Source organism: Canis lupus, chromosome 20 (genome assembly GCF_011100685.1).
Source record: "Canis lupus familiaris isolate Mischka breed German Shepherd chromosome 20, alternate assembly UU_Cfam_GSD_1.0, whole genome shotgun sequence".
Classification (NCBI taxonomy): domain Eukaryota; kingdom Metazoa; phylum Chordata; class Mammalia; order Carnivora; family Canidae; genus Canis; species Canis lupus.
Window position 1 is genome coordinate 56,537,204 of NC_049241.1, and position 6,922 is coordinate 56,544,125.

Consider the following 6,922-nt stretch of genomic DNA (forward strand, 5'->3'; position numbering starts at 1 on the left):
GAAGAGGGCTGCTGCGAACGCGCGTGGGCATCTCCCCGGGACAAATCCCTAAGCGCTGGGGTTGCAGGGCCAGGGTCTGTAAGACACCGCTAACCGGGTCACCAAGCAGCTGCACCATTTGGCAGGCCCAGCGGCGACGGATGAGACACCCAGGTGCGCGGCGTCCCCTTCGACGCTTGCCGTTGCCCGTGTTTTTCGTTTCAGCCGATCTAAGCTCGTGCGTGGTGACATCCCATCATGGACCTAATGTGCGTCCCCTGGGAAGGAGCTGGTCACCGAATCTGCCATCGCGTTTAGTGCCTTGTGTCCTGTGTTCTCTTTCCTGCGTTTGGAAAATCCTCGGACAGTCGGGATACAAGTCCTTTATGGGGTGCGGGTTCGCGGATAGTCCCTCCCAGGCCAGATGGTGGCTTTTCATCCCTTCACCGGGCCTTTTGAGGAGCACACGTTTTAAATTTCGATGATGTTCGGGACGCCTGGGTGGCTCAGCAGTGGAGCGTCTGCCTTGGGCTCAGGGCGTGACCCCGGGGTCATGGGATCGAGTCCTGCTCCCTGCATCCCCACGGGGAGCCTGCTTCTCCCTCTGCCCTTGTCTCTGCCTCTCTCTGTGTCTCTCAGGAATTCATAAATAAAATCTTTTTTAAAAAATTTCAAAGACGGGGATCCCTGGGTGGCGCAGTGGTTAGCGCCTGCCTTTGGCCCAGGGCGCGATCCTGGAGACCTGGGATCGAATCCCACGTCAGGCTCCCGGTGCATGGAGCCTGCTTCTCCCTCTGCCTGTGTCTCTGCCTCTCTCTCTCTCTCTCTCTGTGACTATCATAAATAAATAAAAATTAAAAAAAAAATTAAAAAAAAAAATTTCAAAGACGTTCAATGTACCCATGTTGTTTTTTAACTCCGAGGACCGTGCCTTCCGCGTCCTATCACAGCTCTTCGCCCAACCCGAGGCCGTCAGGATGCTCCCTGGGCTTCTCTTCTGCGACTTTTACCGCTTTGCACGTCACGCTTAGATCTGTGGTCCACGTGCTGGCTTTGTGTGGAGCAAGGAGCTCTTCCTCTTCTCCTCCCTCCCTGTCCTCCCCATCCTCCCCTTCCCCTTCGTCTCCTCCTCCCTCTTCTGCACACCGATGCCGACTTGTTCTGGCACCAAAGCTCCTGTCCCCGGATTTCTGCGAGTCTGGGGTCGATGGTCCGGTTCAGATGTGTCCCCGAGGCTACTCCACTTGCTCGCCAGGCGGATCATTGAGTGGGGCGGGCTGACGGCCGGTGGCGGCGGCCACATGGACGCGCCCCCTCCCACCCCCCCCACCCCCCTTCCCGGCCCTTGGCTCTGTGCATTTCCTGCTCGTGAGAACCGTCGCGTCCTTGGCTGAGTCGTTGACGCTCTCCCGGGAAGTCGCCCCTCGCTGCAACTCGCTGCTCGGCTTTTCTTTACAGGCTCGCAACGGAATCGGGCAAACCTCCACGTCTCGGTTCATTTTAGCCACTTCTGAACCTGACATAGAATTGCTCAAGGTGACCTCTGGTGGCGAGTCTGGTTTCCACCTATTGCGCTGCAATTGGTTTGGGACACACGTGGTGCTGCAGCCCGCGGCGGGAAGTCGTTAGTCCTCGCTGCTGCTTCGGCCGAATATCCCACCGTCTGTTCGCCCATTCTTTGGTTTTTCTGATCAGTATTTCATATTTATTATTATTATTTTTAAAGATTTTACTTATTTATTCATGAGAGACACACAGAGAGAGAGGCGGAGACACAGGCAGTGGGAGACGCAGGCTCCATGCAGGGAGCCCAATGCGGGACTCGATCCCGGGACTCCAGGATCATGCTCTGGGCCGCCCCCCCGCTAAACTGCTGAGCCACCCAGGGATCCCCAACTTATTATTTTTTAATTTTTTTTTAAATTTTTATTTATTTGTGATAGTCACAGAGAGAGAGAGAGAGAATGAGGCAGAGACACAGGCAGAGGGAGAAGCAGGCTCCATGCACCGGGAGCCCGACGTGGGATTCGATCCCGGGTCTCCAGGATCGCGCCCTGGGCCAAAGGCAGGCGCCAAACCGCTGCGCCACCCAGGGATCCCCCAACTTATTATTTTTAATTGACATATAATTTTGCATTCATTTCAGGTGTCCGACATAAGGCCCCGATATTTGGGTATCTTGTGAAATGATCCCCACAGCGGGTCCACTTACCATCCGCAGCCACACGTAGTCACGCCGCGTCTTCCTGCGATGAAAACTCCTACGATCTGCGCTCAGCGGCTTTCAGGTGGGCTGACTGCCCCGTTGCGTGGGCATCTGGTTAAATCGCATCTCGGGGCTGCCCGATACCCGGCACACGCCGCCCGGTGACCCCCTGGACCACTGTCTGTGGACAAATGCCTGAGTGTGGAAGTGCTAGGGAGACGGTGCTTCCCAGACACGACCTTCTGCCCAAGCGCAAGCGCCCGATTACGCTCCGTCGAGCTCCGGCGAGTTTTCAGGGGCACTACTCCCTCCCGGTCGCCTTTATTCCTAAACAACCTCGTGCTCCTTGCTGCTCCTCTGGTATTAAAAACGCCCTTTCTGGGCAGCCCGGGTTGAGCGTCTGCCTTCGGCCCAGGGCGTGACCCCAGGGTCCCGGGATCCAGTCCCACGTCGGGCTCCCTGCGTGGAGCCTGCTTCTCCCTCTGCCTGTGTCTCTGCCTCTGTCTGTGTCTCTCGTGAGTAAATAAACAAAATCTTTTTAAAAACAAAAACGCCCTTTCTTCTCGGGGAGCCTGGGTGGCTCAGTTGGTTGGGCGCCCGACTGTTGGTTTCGGCTCAGGTCGTGACCTCGGGGTCCTAGGGTTGAGCCCCACGTCAGACTCTGCACTCGGAGGGGTCTGCTTGGGTTTCTCTCTCTCTCCCTCGGACCCGCCCTCCACTCAAGCTCTCTCTCTGTCTCTCAAATAAATACATCTTTTTTTTTTTTCAAATAAGTACATCTTTTTAAACGTGCTCTGCGGCCCAGCGCACTGCGCTCAGCAGCCAAGGGCTGTCCGTGCACAGGTCAGCAGGGCGGGCTGCGGGTCTCGGACCCCGCTCTGCGGCTGTTCCGCCCTGAAATCCTCCTGCTGTTAACAAAAGCCCTGTGTTCCCCTCAGTCCCCACCTGCGTCTAGCTGCGCTGCGGTCAGGGCAGGGGACTGGCCACTCTGTGCCTCGGTTTCCCTATTAGAGCGAAATGAGGGGCCCTCCCCCCCCTGCAAGAGGCAGGTTAGAGCTGTGGGGGGGACGGGGGGCAGGCCCAAGGGCGCAGGAGCGGCACCTGCCCACCTGCTGGACAGACAGACGCCGGGCCAGGACGTCCAGGGGTCGGGCAGCCTGGCTGGGCCTCCTGCCCCCTCCCGTCCTCCCTGCAGCGGCCCCCAGAGGGCGCCCATGAGCACCCGAGCCGGGTGGGCCACCTGTGCCCACTGCCCTCCTGGCCTCCTGTGCCCCGCAGTCCTCTGGGCCCTGTCCCCTCCCGCGCCCCCACCCCCCGCTCCACCCGTCGCTCACTCGGCTCCAGCCACACCGGCCCCCTTGGCTGTTCCCCGCAGGACCTTTGCACAGGCGGTGACCTCTGCCTGGAATGCCCTCCCCTCATGTCCCTCTCATGACCCGTCCTGCCTTCCTGCTCTACTTTTCTTCAGAGATTAAGTCCTGGTGGTAACCGGCCGCCTCCGCTGCCATGTCCACAGCACCTGGCACCACGGGCCTTCGGGGAATATCCTGCTGATGAGTGAATAGAACCAGAGGATGTGCACACGGAAACCCTGTGCACGGCTGGTGGGGTGTGAAATGTGGACGTCGTGGTTCTTCATGAAGTTAAGTACAGGGCACCTGGGGGGCTCAGCGGTTGAGCGTCTGCCTTTGGCTCGGGTCATGACCCCGGGGTCCAGGGATCGAGTCCCAGATCGGGCTCCCCCCGGGGGCCTGCTTCCCCCTCTGCCTTTTGTCTGCCTCTCTATTTCTCGTGAATAAATAACAAAACAAAATCTTAAAAAGTCAAATCAGAACTGCCCCATGATCCAGGAAGGCAGGGCCTCAGATATTTGCACACCCATGCTCACTTCAGCATGACTCGCGCTAGCGAAGAGGTAGAAACGACGCCAGTGCCCACTGAGGCATGAACAATACAGCAAAAAGTGGTTCATCCGTAAACTGATTATTCAGCCCTAGGAAGGGGCCTGACACCTGCCCCCCGCAGACGTACCCCGAGGACACCGTGCTGGGAGGGGACCCAGACCCGGAAGGACACCTCCCGCAGGACCCCACTCCCAGGAGGTCCCCAGAGGAGGCCCGTCCACAGAGACAGGAGGTGGTGGGAGCTGGGGGGGCGGTGGTCAGTGCTTCCTGGGGACAGGGTCTCCCTGTGGGGAGATGGAAGGTTCTGGAGACGGTGGGGGGGTGCGGGGCGGGGTGAGCGTGCTCCACACCCTGAGCTGTGCGCCTGCAGGGGGTTATGATGGTGAATTCTATGTTATGTGTGCTTACCATTTTTTAAAACGGAAAAAAAAGCCGAAGAAGACTGCAGCGACAGCCAACCTCCCCAGTTTACAGAAATAAATACAGAAATGTCCAGAAGCTGGGCTCCTCCATCCCCGCCCCCACGTGGGAGGCTCTGCTCGCTGCTCCAGCCCCGCGGTGCAGACTCCAGGACCTGAGGTCGGGGCCAGGAAGAGCCCAGCACAGGGCAGGGGCCCGGGTCAGAGCCGGGCGGGGGGACAGGGGGCCCCCCCGGGGCAACTCAGACCCCAGGGCGGCCCCGGGCGAGCCCCGCGGGTGGTGGGCGCCCCCGCACCGCCCACCCCCACCCACCGCGCCCAGCAGGAGGAAATAAGCCAGAGGGGGCCACAGCGTTTAGGAACAAAATTTATTCCAATTTAAAACAGAATTCATTTCAGGAGAAAGATATGAAAAGTCCGCTTCCGTCAGCTACCTCTGGATTAAGGGGTCAGGGCCCCGCCACGCTGAGCGAAGCCTGCCGCCCGCCCGCCGAACCGCGGCCTCGGCCCGGGAGCTGGGCGCCGAGCTGGCGCCTGTCCCCGAGCGCGCACAACAATACATGCATCTCAAATGACAAAAGGTTTAAAAACAGTATTTTTATATAATATTCTTCTTTAAAATAGGTTAAGGTTTCAACCGTCTGAAATCAGGACTGTGTAATGTACAAGTATCACCAGAGGCCGAGGCGGAGGCCGAGGCCGGCGCTCCCCGCACCGCCGCTCGGGCGCTGGTTCGGGACCTCTGGGGGGCCGGGGGCCCCGGCGGCGGCTCTGCCTCTGCTGGGGGCCTGACACAGTGGGAGGGGGACAGAGATCCCCAGGGAGGACGAGAGAAACCAACCTCACACAACGGGCGAGGGGCCCCGGCCCCCCAGGCTCCCGGCACTGGCACAGGACGGGTCTCGGGCCCCCTGGGGCGCACACCACCGTCCCCGCCCTCGGGTCCGGGGCCCTTGGGGTCCCAGATGTTGGGGGGGCGGTGGCGCTCCAGCCAGGCTTTGGCTGTGAGGTGCTTGGCACACTTCTCCCTCTGGAAAGAATACTTCAGGCGCCCAGGCCCGCATGCTCCTGTCACCGCCCCCCAGGCCCAAAGACATGGAGATGCCCACCTGCGAGGACCCCAAGTTCCCTGGGCAGGCCCGCCGCCAGCAGCACCATCTGCTCTGGCACGGAGGGTGCGCCCGGAGGCTGCGGCACATGCCCTCTCGTGTAGACACTTGGCACAAGGGCCCTTTGGGTAGAGACCCCAAGGGGAAACTGGCACAGAAAGCTGCCCCCCCCACCATTCTGCCCCCACAGAGGGCTGATGGCCAGGAATGTAGCCGCCCCACCCCAGAGAGGCTCCCTGTGGTGGCCACAAAACCCCTCCCGGCTCGGGCCCCCCTCAGCAGCAGGGCCTGTGCGTCAGGAGAGCGGAGGGAGGCGGCCGGACACACGGGACCGGCATCCGGGTGGATCCCGACTTGTTTCCACTGTGTTGCCGGCCCAAACACGCAGCGGCCGACGGCGACCACGCAGCGTCCAGATGTGGTGGGCGGGTCCAAGGCATCACTGGCAGTTCATTCCCGCTACGTTGTGCAAATCAAAACAAAACAAAACAAACCCACAGAAAAACACTGTAGTGCTCAGTCCACATCGGATGAAAACGCCACTGCCCCCAATAAGCAGCCCCCGCTTGTTCCCACCCCCACAGCCCCTCAGAAGGAGGGGTCCAGGCAAGGCCCGTGGCTCTGGCTCAGTGCGCGGCCGTGGCCGTGGCCAGGCCTGGAAGCCACCCGGGGACGCGGTGCCCGCTCCCGCCGGCCCTCCGTGGCTCTGGGCAAAGTGCGCTTCGTGCTGCGTGCTCACCTCCCAGGGCGGGGAGGGGGGGACACAACAGGGAGTTTGGGGGCAGAAGGGATAGGAGTGGGAGTGAGGCCTTGCGCCTGGGGCCATGCCTGGTACCACCACAGCGGGCGACTCCCCTCTCCGCCTCTCGGGGACACACCTGAGAATATTCTGAAAACGTCCCCACCCCACTCCCACAATTTTCAAATTGGTTTCCAAACAGAACAAATTAAAAGCGACTCCCAATCCCAGAGGCCCTGCTCGTGGCTCCCCGGGTGTAGCAGGCACCCTCGGCCCCTCGGGGGTGTCTGGGCAGCAGCCTGCGGGAGGCAGGGGAGCCCCCAGGCCCAGGGAGCCCACACACTGTGTTTTGTTTCCTCACCAAAAAAAAAAGAAAAAAAAAAGGTTAGGCACTTCCCAGGGCGGGCAGCGGGGGGCGCCACCCACCCCCACTTCTTGGAGTCCGGGACATCAATAACTTAGGGAGCGAGCGGGAGGAGAGGTCACAGTCCCCAGCCTCGGCCAGGAGCGCAGGAGGGGGCCGGCGGGTGGCTCTGTCCCCGCTGAGCGCCGGGGGGGGGGGGCCG